Here is an 18,807-nt window from a genome sequence, read left to right as displayed (position 1 = left end):
CCCTCCTGAAGCTCTGAACACACCTGGCACTTACAGCACGATGGCTGTCACCACAAACAGGGCAGCCAACATGGGCATTCTTTCGAGATGGGCAAAAGGTGCAACTTATGCAGTCCAGGGGGAGAAACAAATAATGTCCATGTGCTTTTGCCCTTTTCAATGCTTTATTCACTCAAATCACTCAATATAATTTCACTCTGTATGTTCCTAATCAAGAAAATGACAATTCTTAATGCTAGGCGCTGTAATAGACATAATCAATTAACAGCAAACAATTCTAGATTAATTCTAAGCATTGCAAACACACCTAATCATGACAGGCTCATAATAGACATTCCCTTGGCATGCTAAGTTCAAGTGTCAGATCAAAAGTCTCTGCCTTAGACTTTAGGTCCAGCAGATGCACACTCACCCAGACCCTGGTGATCAGATCAGGAACCAAGGCAGGCTTCTCCTGGGATGGAGCTGATGGCCAGCTGAGAAAGTGGTCCTAGGGAAAAATTGTGGCTCTCACCAGGATCAAGATGTGACTGCAGAATTTGAGAGTGGTGAGAGCAACGCAGAGGTTCAGGAAGATGAGAAGAGTTGTAATGTCAATCCAGGTCCTCATCAGGCTCTCAGCCTTGTGTGAATCAGTGTCAGCTGGTTGAATATATGTTCATTTGCTCTATTATTTATACTAAATTTGGGGGCTTTTAACCCCCCCTTTCAATTCTCATCAGCTTCCACCAGATTTATCAGTGACATCATTTACCCTGGGGTGGTCCCCACCTGATCTTTTCATCTTTTCCTCTTATCAGGTGAGGACAACCTGCCAGAGGCTTCTCAGGATGGGGGGAAGTGACTTATTTATATTTGAGGGCCATACTGGAGGGTGCTATTAGGTGAGCCTGGTAAAACTGCAGGTTTCAAACTAGAGTTTTAAAAATGGAGTTGCTTAGGCTCAGGCCTCACACATCCAGAGCCAGGGTTTCTTTCTCTACCACGATGGACCAAAACAGGAAAGCCAGGAATAGGCCAATGAATGTGGCTGGGAGGGGTTGTAATATGGAAGAATTATTTCCTTTCTCTCGGAGCAGCTTCAGGTTGTCTTTACATTGTTTGAGTTCGTGTGTGATTGGTTGCTTTTCCTGCTCCATCATTTCAAACTTCCACTTCAGTTCTGAGGGTGCAGTCTGTGTCTCTTCAGACTTTCTGTACATCCTTTGCTTGGTTTTCAGCCTTACTGAGAAGAGTTTTTAAATCCGCTGAATCCTGAAGATGCTGCTCTTTCAAGGATCCCACTTGGTTCTCCAGTCCTTTCCTAGTCACCTGAAGGATGCTGTGATCACTGGTAAACTCTAAACTCTGTTTCTCAGAATTGTGTATTTCTTTCTCTTGCCACTGCAGTTCTGATGATAGCAAAACATTTAGAGAAGGGCACTCGGTTTCCAATACATTCCCTTCCTTTTTCAACTTTCTAGTTCACCTTGCAACCTTGTTGCTTCTGCTCTCTGCTGGTCTTCATACTGTTGACACCAAAGCTGAAAACTGTTCTACAGACTTGTGATTTCTTTCTCATACTCAGGTGCCACTGTCCACCACCACCACCACTCACACTTCAGCTGGCACCTACTTAAACTCATCTTGTAAAGAAGTAATATCAGTGTCCTGCTCAGAAGCAGCCTGTGCAGCTGCCTCATGAAACAGCAAAATTTCATCTCAGCAGCTAAGCAATTCATCTCTAGTGCTTATGATTTTATGGTCTTTCTCTTCCTGGAGATTCTCTATGCCAATGTGTAATTTCTGCAGATAGGCTTGAAGAACTTGTATATGTTTAGCAGATTCCTCAACTTGATTTTTATAGGCTTTTTTCTTCTACATCTTCCAAAAGAGATTTAAATCAAAGCATTTTTGTTTACTTGCTGTAGCTAGTGATACCGCTGGCTATTGGTGATGAGTTCTGCTCCCTCACATGTTGAAGTTTGAACATTAGGCTTAAAAGAAGCAATAATACCAGGAAGCAGCTGGGAGTGGAAGAAGACACATTGCTTTAGACATCAGGAGAAAGTCCAATGTCATAGGCAGACAAGATAGTCCACAGATGAGGCAGAAGAAGCCGACTTATTGGAGTAGGAAAGTGTCTGGAGAACAGAATGGTCACAGGGACATACAACCTATGAGAAAAGTTCTCAGAGTTTCAGGCATGGAAGTGGGAAGAATTTGGGGGATCAGCCATAGAGACCTAGTGAGCCAAGAGGTATTTAAGAAGACTAGGGTAGGAAAAGGGTGAGGTAGGAGCAGGGATGGAATAACCCAGATCTAGGAAGATCACAGACATAGGGAACAGGGCACAGGTGTGGATCATCAGGACAGGTAATTCATGAGATGGCTCATTCATTTTCAGCATGTTGGACAAGAGCTGGTCAAGTTCCTTTTGCCCGGATCAGCATTGCTCCTGCAGTAATACACAGCCTCCTGATGGGGGTCAGCTATAAGGAGAGGCATAAGGGAACAGGTAAGCCCTGATGCAATCCATCATCAAGTGTTACCATTACCTTTCTCAGCTTCTTGGTCGCAAACAACAGCCCTAACTAACCCTAACTTCCTCACAAATGTCCTGGGATAAAAACAGCCATATTGACTCACTCTGAATCCTTCAGAGAACAAAGCAAATGCTCCATTAAGAGGATGAAGGTCCTGAGTTGGTTTATTGGCTAAGATAAAACAATAATAAAAATAATGGTCAATATGTGCAAGGCACAGCTCTTGGGCTTTCAACATATTTAAGCATTTAATCTAAGTAGAAACCCTATCTATAAAAAGCTACCTTTATTACCCCAGTATTACAGATTAAACACTGAGCAGTGGAGGCATACTAAGTGACTTATCTAAGCAAGCAGTAATGCTGAAATTCAAAGAGTTGACACCAGAGTGGATGATCTTAGAAAGCCACATTGGATAAATGTTTTATGTGAACTTTTACTCACTTGGTGGATAAAGATGCATCCTGAAACTATCTTCCAGATACCTGATCTAAACTTTTGTTCTCAGAAAGCTGCCCTATGCTTATGCAATGAAAATTGAGTCACTCACCTTCAAGAAGACACTGACAGTTCCCTGATGTGGCCACACTCTCAAACAATGTAAGCTATCTGCACTGAAAAGTTTGGAAGTAAAATATGTCCTAAAGGATGATTGCAGAAAGTCAGGGCAAGAAGGAGCCTGGCTAGAGGAACAGTGATAAAAGGGCTGAACTTCATAGGATTTATTTTTTAATTTGTTCTAATTAGTTATTTGTGACAGTAGGATGCATTTTGACACATTGTACACAAATGGAGCACAATTTCTCCTTTCTCTGCTTGAACATGGAGTAGAGTCACACCAGTAGTGTAATCATACATGTATATGGACAAAATATCCATCTCATTCCACTGTCCTTCCAATCTCCACAACTCCTCCTCTCCCCTCATTCCCCTCTGCACAATCCAAAGTTCCTTCATTCTTCTCTTCATTCTTCCCTTCAATCCAAAGTTCCTTCATTTTTCATTCTTCCCTCAGATTTCTCAGGAATCTCCATATCACTTTCCATAATGGTTGCACCAATTTGCATTCCCACCAGCAATGTATGAGTGTACCTTCCCTCCCCCATCAGAATCTTCTAGGAGTCTAGTATTATGTGAAACTAATTAAGAATTATATAGTCATTTCATCATCCACACGTCCTTCCATTCATCCATTTATGTGTCTGGTATTTATTCATTTGCTAAAATATTCACTCATTCCAAAATATCTAGGGAACTTGTGCTAAATCCTAGGTGTTTCTAACCCTTTTAATCAGTATTTTTCGTTATACCTGATTTTTAGATTTTGATAAGCCTAAGGCATCTGATCCCAATATATGCTAATAAACTTTATCTTAAATATGTTTCAGGAATCATAGTTAGAACATTAATATTGCATGTTCCTGTCACTAATACAAAGTAAAGAATTCACTTTTTAAAAAAAAAATTTGTTCTGATTAGTTAAACATGGCATTAGAATACATTTATGCACTTTGATATATCATACATAAATGGATTATAATTTCTCATTTTTCTGATTGTACATTTTGTAGAATCTCATTGGTTATGCTGTCATATATATATGTAAAATAATATCCTTTCTACCCTTAGACCCCCTCCCCTCCCTTCACTCCCCTTTATCTAATCTAAAATAACTCTATTCTTTCCTAATCCCACCCTTATTGTGAATTAGCATCTGCATATCAGAAAAAGAATTTTGGCCTTTAGTTTTGTGGGGTGGCTTATTGCACTTAGCATGATATTCTCCAGCCACATCCATTTACCTGCAAATGCCATAACTTCATTCTTCTTTAAGGCTGAATAATATTCTCTCTCTCTCTCTCTCTCTCTCTCTCTCTCTCTCTCTCTCTCACACACACACACACACACACACACACACATATATATATCACAGTTTTTTATCCATTCATCTGTTGAAGGGCACCTAGGCTGGTTCCACAGCTATTGTGAGTTGAATCACTATGAACATTGATGTGGCTATATCACTGTAGTATGCTTATTTTTAAGTCCTTTGGGTATAAACCTAGGAGTGAGATATCTGGGTCAGATGGTGGTTCCATTCCAAGTTTTCTGAGGAATCTCCATATCACTTTCCATATGGAGATGGCTGCACCAATTTGCATTCCCACCAGCAATGTATGAGTGTACCTTTTCCCCCATATCCTCTCCAACATTTATTGTTGTTTGTATTCTTGATAATTGCCATTCTGACTAGGGTGAGATGAAATCTTAGAATATTTTTGATTTGCATTTCTCTAATTGCTAAAGATGTTGAACATTTTTTCATATATTTCTTGATCAATTATATTTCTTCTCATATATATCTTTTACATTTGCATCCCTTATATTTAAAAAAGTGCTCATATGACCAACATTAAACCATTCACCATTACAAAAAATGTACATTCTTATATTGTTTTAGTCAGCTTTTATGCTTCTGTGACTAAAGGTCATTCTCTACCCTAAACACATACCAACCCAAAATTAAGTACTAAGCTTACCTTTACCCCAACACATGCAGCTGAATGTACATGAAACCAAAGACACTTACATTGACATTTATGGGAATTTTGGCTTCTATGCTCAAACTTTCACTGTGTAGTTATACACAGATTCATATATATATATATATATATATATAAAATTTACATTCGCATACATTGTATTGAAAAAATGTGTTAATAAGACAACCATTGAACCATTCCCCATTGCAAAAAAATATACATTTCTATAGGTTTTCCTACATATTTGCACATGAACATTCTTATGAATATTCATGTTTTCTGATATAACTTTTTATACCCTAACCCCAACTATCCCCACCCAAAATTCAGTACTAAGCCTCCATTTACTCCAAAAACTGCAGCAAATTGTACATGAAGCCATACATATTTAGATGAATGTTCATCAGACTTTTGGCTTCCATGACTACATTTTCATTGTATAATCATAAACTGATTCACATTTACACATTTAAATATACTTTACAGTTGCATCCCTCATATATTAAAATGTATTTGTTTGATGAGCATTGAACCATCCCCTATTGCAAAATATGTACATTTCTATGTTTTCCTACATAATTTCACACATATATACTTATGAATTTCATGTTTCTTCACATATCTTTTTAATCACTAACTCTAACCCTAACCCCACCCGAAATTCAATGCTAAGCGTATGGTTACCCCAATAACTGCAGCTGAATTTAAATGAAACATACATACATAGATGGAAGTCTTCAGGCATTTTGGCTTTTAAGCTTGAATTTTCACTGTATAGACAGAAACAGATTCATGTATTGAAAAAAAATGTGTTTATACGACCAACATTGAACCATTCCCCAGTGCAAAAAAAATGTACATTTCTAGTGTTTTCCTACATGTTTTCCCACATACATTCTTATAAATATTCATGTTTCCTGATATACATTTTCATTCCCTAACCCTAACTCTAGCACTCCACAAAATTCAATGTTAACCCCAACCATACCCAAACACCTGCCCCTGATTGTACCGAAGCCATACACAATTAGATGGATGTTGACAGTTTTGGCTTCCATGACTCAATTTTCACTGTATAATTATAAACAGATTCACAGTTATGCATTGAATACAATATACAGTAATATCTCTCATATTTGCAAAATGTGTTTCTTCAACTAATATTGAACCATTTCCCATGGCAAAACATGTACATTATTATATGTTTTCCTACATGTTTTCACACATACATTCTAATGAATATTATGTTTTCTGATATAACTGTGTATTAATTAAACCTAACCCTACCCCTACCCAAAATTCATTGCTAAGAAAACCCTTACCAAACACCTGCAGCTGATTTTACATGAAACTCTAGATACATAGATGGATGTTTACAGGCCTTTTGGCTTCCATCCCAGAATTTTCACTGTAAAATAATTACTGATGCACATGTGTTCACATATATCATTTATATATGCATCCCTCATATTTAAAAATATGTTCTTCAACCAACATTGAACCATTCCTCATGGTAAAAAACTATACATCTCTATATTTTTCCTACATGTTTTCACTTGAACATACTTAAGAATATTCATGTTTCCTAATATACCTTTTCAATCCCTACCCATAACCCGAGTCCCACCCAAAACTCAGCAGCTGAATTTACATAAAACCAGAGGTACTCTGATGGATGCTTTTGGTCGTTTTGGTTCCATGCTTGAATTTTCATTGTATAGTCATAAACAGATTCATGTGTATGTATATATATAATTTACATTTGAATAACTTCTATTGAAAAAATGTATTCATATGACCACATTGAACCATTCTGCATTGCAAAAAATGTACATTTCTATATGTTTCCTCACATACATTCTTATGAAAGTTTTCCTAAATACCTTTTCATTCCCTAACCCTAACCCTTGCCCCACCTGAAACTCGATACTAAGACTACCCTTACCTCAAAACCTGCAGTTGACTTTACATGAAAATATAGATACTTAGATGTTTTCGGGTGTTTTGGCTTCCAAAACACTGAATGGTCATAAACAGATTTACATTTATACATTTAAATATACTTCACAGTTGCATCTCTCATATATTAAAATGTGTTTGTTCAAACAACATTGAACCATACCCCATTGACGTTTCTATAAGTTTTCCTCCATGATTTCAGACATACTTATGAATATTCATGTTTCTTGATATACCTTTCCAATCCCTAACTCTAACCCTAACCCTGTTATGCTCGAATTCGGGACCCCCAAAAGACCACCAGAGACCAAGATCCATGTAAAGAGCAAAGAGGTGTTTATTGTGAGCTAGCTGGGTCCTCCACACACACACACAGCAACTGGTGACGCTGAGAGGCCCCCAGCCCAGGGTTTGCAGCATTTTTATACATTCTTAGGAGAAGGCAGGGACCCCCACATACATCATAGCATCTCTTAGCAAATCCTCACACACCATGGGAAAATCAAATAACAACTCTAAAACATGATTAGCACATTCATTGGCGGGAACAAGTTGGGTAGGGGTGATTGGTTACTACAAGAGAGGGATTCGTTTGAACTGATTAGTTTAAGCCAAAAGGGGTGTTCTGCTGAACTACATGGTTTCCCAACACGTTATCAATCACCATAAACTACTGGGAGGGTCATCTGGCATCCCAGGTATTTCCCTGTCTCATGCTGATTGGTGGCTGCTAGGGGGTTACTATGGGTCTCCACCTAGCCTGACTGAGTCAGGGACACCTGGTGCAGCAGATCTCTCCTGTTATTTGTAGATAAACAACTTAGCAGGGTGGCAATGTGCCTAGGAGTGCTCTGTGGGTCTTTTCAAGGACAAAGATCATGTCCCTTCCTTGGACACGCTTTGCTCTGAGGTAGAGGCTGGTTTTTCAACCCCACCCAAAATTTGGTGCTAAGCCTACATTACCCTAACAACTGCAGCTGAATTTAAATGAAACCATACATACATAGATGGTAGTTTTCAGGCATTTTGGCTTCCAAGCTTGAATTCTCACTGTATAGTCATGAACAGATCTATGTGTATGCATATGTGTTATTTATATTCACATACCTCCTATTGAAAAAAAAATGTGTTCATATGACCAACATTCACCCATTCCCTATTGCATCATGGTTCCCATGATTCAATTTCACTAGACATTTCTATGTGTTTTCCTACATGTTTTCACACACACTCTTATGAATACTCATGTGTTTTGGTATACCTTTTCGTTCCCTAACCCTGACCTTAATTCCATTTGAAATTCAGTGCTAAGAAAACCCTTACCCAAACATCTGTAGCGGATTTTATATGAAACCATAGATACATAGATGTATAGATATGTATAGATACACAGATGGATGTTTACAGGTGTTTGGGCTTCCATCCCTGAATTTTTACTGTGTAATCATTAACTGATTCACAAGTATGCACCTAGATCATTTATATATTTATTCCTCATATTTTTTAAAAAAATGTGTTCTTAAAACCAAATTTAACCATTCCCTATTACAAAAAAATGTACATTTCTATATGTTTTCCTACATGTTTTCACTTGAACATACTTTTGAATATTAATGTTCCTAATATACCTTTTCATTTCCTCACCCTAATCCTAGCACCACAAGAAATTCAGTGCTAACCCTACACTTACCCCAACACCTGCAGTTGATTTTACATGAAACCATACATACTTAGATGGATGTTTATGGGCACTTTCCTTCCATGACTCAATTTTCACTATATAGTATGAACAGATTCACTTTTAGGCATATAAATATAATTGATGCATCCCTCATATAAAAAATATGTTCATGAGACCAGCAATGAACCAATCCCCATTGTAAAAAAATGTACATTTCTATAAATTTTTTTACATTTTTTTCACAGATGGATATTTACAGGTGTTTGGGCTGAATATTCATTTTTAAGAATATTCACGTTTCCTGATATAATTTTTATTCCCTAAAAATATCGCCAGCCCCACAGTAAATTTGGTGCTACACAAATGCTTACACAAATGCCTACAGCTTATTTAGATGAATGTTTATTAGTGTTTTGGCTCCCATGATTCAATTTTCACTGTATAACCATAAACAGATTCAGATTTATGCATGTAAATATAACACATAGTTGCATCCCTCATATTTAAAATATGTTCATTGAACCAATTTCCGTTGCAAAAAAATGTATTTTTCTATAAGTTTTCCTATATAATTTCACGAGAATATTCTTATGAATATTCATTTTTTCTAATATAACTTTTTATTCTCTAATCATAACTAGCTCCATCCAAGTTTTGGTGCTGAGCCCTACCTTTATCCGAATATATGTAGCTGAATTTACATGAATCATGACACTTAGAAGGATGTTTTCAGACATTTTGATTTCCATGCTTGAATTTTCACTGTGGAACCATAAACTGATTCACATGTATACATATATATTTTTTATATTTGCATACCTCCTATTGAAAAAAATGAACACATTCAACCATTTCACATTGCAAAAAAATGTACATTTTATGTGTTTTCCTACATGTTTTACGCATAGATTCACATTAACATGAATACTCATGTTTCTCAGTATTCTTTTCATTCCTTAACCCTATCCCTTCCCCATTTATAATTTAGTGCTAAGCAGAACCTTATGCCTGCAGCTGATTTTACATGGAATCATAGATACATAGATGGATATTTACTGGTGCTTTGATTCCCATTCCTGAATTTTCACTGTTTAACATTAACTGATTCACAAGTATGCACATATATGATTTATATATGCATCACTCATATTTAAAAAAAAAAACCAAAACGTGTTTTTAAGACCAAATTTAACCATTCCCTATTACAAAAAAAATGGATATTTTCATGTTTTCCTACAGGCTTTCACTTGAACATACTTATGTATATTCATGTTTCCTCATGTATCTTTTCATTCTGTAACTTAAATCCTAGCTCCATGAGAAATGTGGTGCTAATCCTCCCGTTACCACAACACCTACAGCAAATTTTACATGAAACCATAGATTCTTAGATGGATGTTTTTGTGCATTTTGACATCCATGCTTGAATTTTCATTGTATAGTCATAAACAGATTCAAATGTGTACATATAGATCATTTACATTTTCATAACAAGTCTTCAAAATATGTGTACATATGGCCAACAATTCCCCATTGCAAAAATGTACATTTCGATAGGTTATCCTACTGTTGTCATGTGAACATTCTTACGGACATTCATGTTTCCTGATATACGTTTTCATTCCATGTCCCTAACCCTAGGCCCACCCAAAATTCAGTGCTAAGTCTACCTTTACCGCAACAACTACAGCTGAATTTACATGAAACTATACGTACTGACATGGATGGTTTTGAGCGTTTTGGTTTCCATGTTTGAATTTTCACTACATAGTAAAAAGAGATTCAGATGATGCATATATAGCAGTTACATATGCATACCTACTATTTTTTAAAATGTGTTAGTGTGACCAACATTGGACCATTTCCCATTGCCAAAAATGTACACTTCTATATGTTTTCCTACATTTTTCACATGTACTTTCTAATGAATATTCACGTTTCCTGATATAATTTTTCATTTCCTAACCCTAACCCTAGCCCCTCCCAAAATTTGGTGCTAAGCCTACACTTATCCCAAAGACTGCAGCTGACTTTAGGTGAAACCAAGGTTATTTAGATAGATATTTATTGGGATTTTGGCTTCCATAACTCAATTTTCAATGTATAATCATAAACTGATTCATATTTATGCATATACATATAATTTACAGTCGTTTAAAAAATGTGTTGGTACAAACAACATTGAACCATTCTTCATTGTAAAAAATGTACTTATCTCTATGTTTTCCTTGATGTTTTCACACGTACATTCTTATGAATATTCATGTTTCCTGGTATAAGCTTTTTTCCCTAACTCTAACCCTATCTCCTCTTGAAACTTGCTGCTAAGCTACATTTATCTTAACATCTGCAGCTGATTTACATAAAACATTAGATACTTAGATAGATATTTTCAGATGTTTTGGCTTCATGCTTGAATTTTCACTATATACTCATAAAGAGATTCACATTAATGCATATATATTATTTACATTTTCATACCTCATATTGAGAAATGTGTTTGTAAAAACAACATTGAATTATTCCTCATTCCAAAAAACGTACATTCCTATATGTTTCCCTAAATGATTTCGCACATACATTCTTATAAATATTCATGTTTCCTGATAATACCTTTTTATTTCCTAACCCTAACTCTAGCCCCACCCAAAACTTTGTGCTAAACCTACACTCACTCAACTCCTACAGCTGATTTTATATCAAACCATAGATACTTAGATGGATGTTTTCAGGTGTTTTGGCTTCCATGCTTAAATTTTCACTGTATAATCATTAACAGATTCACAGTTATGCATATAAATATGATATACAATTATATCCCTCATATTTTAAAAATTTGCTCATTAATAGATATTGAATCATTCCCCATTGCAAAAAAAAAAAGTAAATATCTATGTTTTCCTGCATACATTCTTATGGATATTAGGCTTTTGTGTATCATGTTAGTCACCTTTTCACCACTGTGACCTAAATAACTGACAAAAACAATTGAGAAGTGGAAAGGCTTATTTTGGCTTAAGGTTTTAGAGGTTTCAGTCCATGATCAGCTGGCTACACCACTTTAGGCCTGAGTACAAGTATCACATGGAAGACAATGCAGAGCTCACAGCAGCCAGGAAACAGAGAGAAAGATAGGAAGAACCAGGGAGATATATTCCCCAAGGCCACGCCTCCAGTGACCTAATTCCTCCAGCCATGCCAACTTGATGGGAGATTTTACCACCACCCAGAAATCTAACCAAATAATTGATCCATTGAATTATATTAATCCACTGATGAAATCGGAGTTCTCATCATCCAGTCTTTTTACCTCTAAATATTTCTGCCTAAGACACAAGTTTTCTGGAGACATTCTAAATGTCTAAACACCCACACACATATATGTATATGTGCACCCACTTACATTCATATTCATATTTAGTGGGCACTTGGAACACAGTAACCTTAGGACTTTGGTTTTCTGTGTATCTCCATATTCTCCTCTCAGCACTCAGTGAAATCCTGTAGTCCAATCTTTTTTTCTACCCTATTAATGCTCTTAGACTCCTATGGACTGGGCATGCTGCTCAATTTTCCAACAAAAGTCAGTCCTGTTGGAACTTGTGATCTGGCCTCTCTTGATTGGGATAAATCCTGGCTGCCCTCCAAGACTCTTCTGTCTCTCTGTCTGCCCTCATTCCTATGGTCATTCTGCAGGGTCTCTAATATGTCCTCCACCTACATGATCTAACCCACCCACTATGATGCAGTCTTCTCGTTCTTTGGACAAGTGGGTCTCATGGCTGCTTTTCATCTTCAGGTATTTCCAGGGTTTTATCATGCAATGTGAAGGGGAACAGCTCCAAAACTAAATCCAAGGATCTCCTGCCTACACATTCTGTGAAACCAAGTTTATTTTTAGGTAGTCAGGAAAGGAAGGAGCATAGACAGAAATTATTTCTCTCTGGTCCAGTAATTTGGAATCTAGAAAATAATGTTATTTTCTACCTATGTTGGTCAGACTAACTGACCACCCACAGATGTACACATCCTAAATCTCGATAACCTGGAAATACATTAGGCTGCATGGAAAGAGGGAATTATTATTTACAGTGCCATTAATATTGTTAGCAAGTAAACTTAAAATTCACAGATGATTCTTAAGTATCTAGGAAGGTTCAGTGTTAGCACATGGAGCCATACAGAGGAAGAGGATGGCAAAAGAGTCAGGATCAAATGGAGATGTGACAGAAGATAGGCACAAGGAGATGCACCAGTGCTAGTTTTGAGGACAGATTAAGGGTTTCAGGAGTTAAAATGTGTACTTGGCCACTAGAATCTTGAAAAGAAAATAAATTCTTTCCTAGAACTTACAGAGAAGAATACGTCCCTACCAATGCTAACTTGAGCCCAGTGGGATCCAGTTCAAAACTATGCACTCCAGAAATGTAATATAATAAATTTATGATGTTTAAGTCAATAAATATTTGATAATTTATAACAGTAGCAACAGAAAACACACTACCTTATACCTATCTAATTTGCTTCTTCCAATTCAAACTCTCCAAAGTGAAATTAAAACCCACAGCCCTGTTCCTCCCAACTACTGCCATCATAATCTCTACCACCAGAGGTAAACATTTCCCACCAATGCTATAGTATCAAATCCTGTTTCTAACAGAGTGACAAGTTTAAAGCCAAGAAAGGCATAAATAGAAAGACCAGATGTCAGTCCCCCAAACTCAGTGAAAGATATAACTAGGAAGACATAAATTTAGAAAGTCTACACCTAAGACTGTTTTTGTTAAAAAAAAAAAGTCAAGAGATAGTTTTTTCCCACCCAAGAAACCATGAAAACAAACTTGTTTAAACAGGAAATTATATTTCAATTGTTGAACATATGCATAGATATTTTCCCCATTAACTATAGAACTATATGTAGCTATCTTACTTGGGAACTCAGTCACCTGTGTCTCATTTGATTCCATCATATTTACTCAGGCTAATCACTGCAATGAGAGAGGTTAAAAACATTAATCAAGTCTTATACAAAATGATATGGAGTGCAAGTGGAATTACTTTGTTTCCACTGTAATTTGCTCATGAAGATGAGTGCAATGTAATATGAAGATACAGTGCTTCAGCTTTTAAAATACTATTTAAAAATAAGTTTCATATATTTAATTGTGAAGTAAGGTTTTTGAAATGCATATAGTTACTGAAACAATTGTGGGAAAAGCTATAAACACTAAGGGATTTGGTCTGAAAACTTGTCATTCACAAATACCTTAAGATTGAATGTATTAAGGAGGAAATGTTTTATGGAATTAAGACTAAAAAAACAGTTGCTGGGCACAGTGGCACAACAGTGAGGCAGTAAGCAACTCAGTGAGATCCTGTCTCTAAATAAAATACAAAAAAGGGTTGGGCGTGTGGCTTTGTGAGTGCCCCTTAGTTCATTCCCGGTACCCCTCCCCCAAAAAAAGAGAAAATAAAAAAGACAATTTACATTTTATGTTAAAACCTATGAAAATAAGACTCTGGTTCAAAGTCTAAATGTTATCTCTCTTTCCAAGAATTCTTTCATGTCTTTCTAATCAATAAAACAAGGGTTCTCCTTTGATAATAAGTATATTTCATTCTTTCCTCCAAGACATGAATGAGCCAAACAATAGACACTGAGTTAAGTTTTCTGTTTTCATGCTTTTCAGTCTGTTAACTTTATGTTACTTGATTATATGTTCCCCAAAAACCATCCCAGAGGGTTAATTAAACCATATAAATTAACCTTATAAATTCCTCAAAACTTGCCATATTCCTAACACAATTTTTAGTAGTTTTCTCCAAATACCTTCATAGGTGAACACAATTACTTACTCATTTGGTTAACAAATATCTATTTAGTAGTTTTAAGCTAGAGCACTGTCATTTGTAGGTCAGGCACACAGACTTGTAACTCTGGTGTTAACCTTGCAAAGCTAAAATAAGTCCTATTATTTAAAAAACAAAAAATAAAAACACTAGCCAATTCATTTGTAGACTTTGGATACTACTATGAGTATCATTAAAGATATTAATGCAGATAGTAATCAGCCCTTTACTAAGAATGTCTTAATATTTCAAGGGAACAAAATGAAAAACAATTGTAAGAATTTTTTATTCCCTCTTTTTTTGACATTGCGAATGAGACTATCACATTCAAAGTAGAGTGAAGTATTACAGAAGACACCCTAGTAGAAAGAACAGCCATCTTTTCCAATCTAAATGTCAAAATTATAACTTTTATTTAAATATCAAATCAAAAAAGGAGAAAAGATTAAACCAAAATGATTAAATCAAAGGACAATAATGAACATAATGATAGGAAAGGCAGAAAAAAACCACAAAAGCTGAAATATACCCATAAGTTAAATAAATGAGGGAAGTAAATGAGAAGAAAAGGTCCCACAGAAACCCTGGAGTGGGGAGGTGGGGGGTCTAAGTCCACAATACCAAGGGCTTTTTTATTGTTGTCATTTTGCTTTTTGTACTGGGGATTGAGCCCAGGATGTTTAACCACTGAGATATACCCCTAACCTCCCTCCCACAACACATATTTTTTAGAAAAATTTTGAGACAGATTCTCACTAATTTGCCCATGCTGTGCTTAAACTTGCAATTCTCAAACCTCCTGCCTCATCCTCCAGAGTAGCTGAGATTACAGAAGTACATTTTCTTAATAAAAAATTATGCATGATTCTGGAAACACGTGTTTTATATGCCCAATCTCTGTCTTGATGATCTAAAATAGGAGCAACCTATTTAGTCTAAGTTGATAACTATTTAAGAGAGTATTTACAATGCTTGGTTTCACAACTCCCAGGTTCTTAGGACAGATCCAACCAATGTGTGTAATACTGAAAAATATTTTCACTTCTATGGCTTAGTCACCAGCTCTGTACAAATGTAGCCTAACACTTCATTCCTTGAGTTTGTGATTGCATAAAACTAATATCTTAAAGGACCCTCCTTGTAACTCAAAAAGGCACAAAAAGAAGGTAGCTGAAAACCCAGTTCTGAGAATAATAATCTCAGAATAGTAAAAACATACAAAAGTGAGTTATTTCATACAGAAAAGTACCTGCCCCCATTCCATCCTTAGGAAGAGGACCTATTCTGTGGAAACTAGTTCTTCATAGTCAATGAGAGTACAACAAGAAATTTCATTTGAGATTTTTATTAGTAAAATGTACAACAGAGGAGCCAGGAATGTTTAGAGTAATCATGGAGAAAATGTGTTTCTCTTAAATCTTCAGCAGTATTAGATTATCCTTATTTTATATCTACAAAGAATACAATGATGATGTTTGCTGCAGATGTGGAGAAATCTTCCTTTCTGGATATTTATAGGCTACCTAGAAACAAGAACCATATGAGGAGGAAAATATAGACCCCTTTCCTTTTATACCAAAAATCCTTGCCATCACCAGTTTCTAGAAAATCATGATTCTGTGAGGTTTCTAAAGCTAAAGTCAGAGTGAAATTCATTTTTTAAAGACAAAACTAAAATAATTAGTGTTTTATTATATAACTTACTAGTATCATGAACAAGAACAATGTCAACCAAAATTTAAAAAATTTTAGATTTTAAGTCTCAATTTCAACTCCAACCTGGGTTTAAGGTTTGCATCTGGAATTCCGGATTTTCCAAAGTTCTTTTCTACCCATCAATTGTGACACAGTGATTCTTCATTGTTATTAAGTAAACAACATAAAGTAGTGTTTAAACATACAGATTCAAAAACTCAATCACAAAATCAAACTTTCATTACACAAATATATAGCTGTATTTTTATCAGGAGTCAGAGGAATTTGATTAAAATATTTATTTAGTGTTTGAGTTCAGAGCTGTTCTCTGTTCCATGCGATAGGTAAATTATTTGGAATAGTTTTTAATTTAATATTTTAATAGTTCATTAGAAATCACTGAGGCTGAAATGATATAACTTTACAAGAAATAAAGTGACAATGAATAAAGCATTTTACTGTCACCCAATTCCAACAAGAAGACACATGAATTTGAGAAGATTTAAATTTTCATGAAGAACTCTTGAGGTTCAAGAACAAAGATATCAAATATAATTACTCCTCCCACACTTTTTTGTTTTATTTGTTTTCCAAATGCCATTTGGAGTAACTGGTATTTATTTCTCTCCATCTTCAACCTTGATTGTTATTTTAATGCCAAAAGTCCCTCAATGCCACCTAAAATTTCCCTGTAGGATAAGGTCAATCTATTGGGCATTGTAGACTAATCAACAAATGACTTTTGATACCCATTACCCATTTTCAACTATTATTTTTATAACTCTTTTTCTTTCTTCTGAAAACAAAAGCACTACAGATTAATTGTAGAAAAATTTGAAAATTTAGAAGAGTGCAAACATAATAAAAGGCAATGATCTCACAAATAACTGGTAAATAGATAATTTTTCATGTTTATTTATTACACTTTTACGTATGCATGTATTTGTACTGTTTTTACATAGCTTTTAAAAAATAAAATTTTTATATCAGTGTTCATAATTTTTCATAAAGTATTCTTTACTTGCTAATACAGGTTTTACATATTTAAATCTTTTGTTAGTAAAATGTGATCCTTTTTTCCAATCTGGTGTATTGGGGTGAGGGAGTTACCAGGGATTGAATTTAGGGGAACTCAACCACTGAACCACATCCCCAGCCCTATTTTGTATTTTATTTAGAGACAAGGTCTCATTGAGTTGCTTACCACCGCAATGTTGCTGAGGCTGGCTTTGAACTCACAACCCTCCTGTCTCTGCCTCCCAAGCCTCTGGGATTACAGTCATGTGCCACCACACCCACCCAATCTGGTGGTTTTTCTTAAAAATATGCAAGTTCTTAAATTTGCACATAATTTGTCAAAGTATGTGCACCTTATTGAGATATTTGCTACAAATTTGCAGTGTACACTCTGGGGAAATTGTACCAATTTACATTGCATATATCCCAAACTTTACATTAACAAAAAGAAATGAAAATATGTGTGTATGTGAATGGGCAAGTTTATAAGGAACTGGAAGAGAGAGAGAGGGAGAGGGAGAAGAAGAAGAAGAAGAAGAAGAGAGAGAGAGAGAGAGAGAGAGAGAGAGAGAGAGATCTATACATCTACCACATATATCTGTATGTAAAGATAATATACTCTGATATGAAAAGAAGTTAAGAAAATAGCCCTATTGGCAATCACATCAGAAAAATTTTAAGAATAAATGTAACCAAGTAGTAAAATCTGAACACTGAAAAACATAAAACATTTGAGAAATTGAAGAGGACACAATTAAATGAAATATATTCTATGTTCATAGATGAGATAATTAATTATTCACATACTGATATGTTTATATCTGTATCTATGCAGAGATGCTATGATTCAACTGTGCAAGAAATATGACAGATTTTGTTTTAAAAATTATAAACCCCTACTCAGTGGTATCATATATGAAAATTCTTAATTTTACCATTTAGAATAGCTTGATCCCATAAAGTGTTTTTACAAATTAATATATAAATTTGATACAATTTCAAACAAAATGATATGGAGATAATTTAACTAGAAAATTTGAACTTATGTGGAAGGAAGATGAACTAAAATAAATAAATAAAACCCAATAATTTTTAGAAATAAACAAAGCAGAGGTTTTATGCAAGATCTTTTAATGTCATAAAGTTATACTAATTGCAACTACACTTCAACTCATCAAGGAATGCTTTGGGTATCAATTCACTAAAATTTGAGCACTTGCCTCTAAACATTATAAAGTTGAATGAGAGCACACACTTTTGAAAGGGTTAGTTGAATTGCGTCTAATACTTTTGTCAAACAAGTTAATTTTTCTAAATTTTGGTGTAGTCATTGGTAAAATAGAGTTAATAATGCACACTTACAGCTTGTTGCAAGAGTCGTAGGAGAGGGTAAATGTCCAGCCCTTTATCACTATAGTAGACAGATAGTAAGGGTCATAAATGGTTCAAGTGAACTACACCTTTTTAGTTATTTTATCTATCCATAAGGAAATCTTCTAAGATCTTTTGTAGGGGAACAGAGTTTTGCTTGAACAAA

General features: G+C 35.3%; 1 pseudogene; it reads right to left on the bottom strand.

The window, feature by feature from the left end:
• Nucleotides 1-950: 950 nt before the first annotated feature.
• LOC113198373 (sarcolemmal membrane-associated protein pseudogene) lies at nt 951-6,126 on the bottom strand (annotated as a pseudogene).
• Nucleotides 6,127-18,807: the final 12,681 nt, after the last annotated feature.

Source organism: Urocitellus parryii, chromosome 2 (genome assembly GCF_045843805.1).
Source record: "Urocitellus parryii isolate mUroPar1 chromosome 2, mUroPar1.hap1, whole genome shotgun sequence".
Lineage (NCBI taxonomy): Eukaryota > Metazoa > Chordata > Mammalia > Rodentia > Sciuridae > Urocitellus > Urocitellus parryii.
Note: the sequence above shows the minus strand (reverse complement) of the source record. Positions and strands in the feature narration are given on the sequence as shown.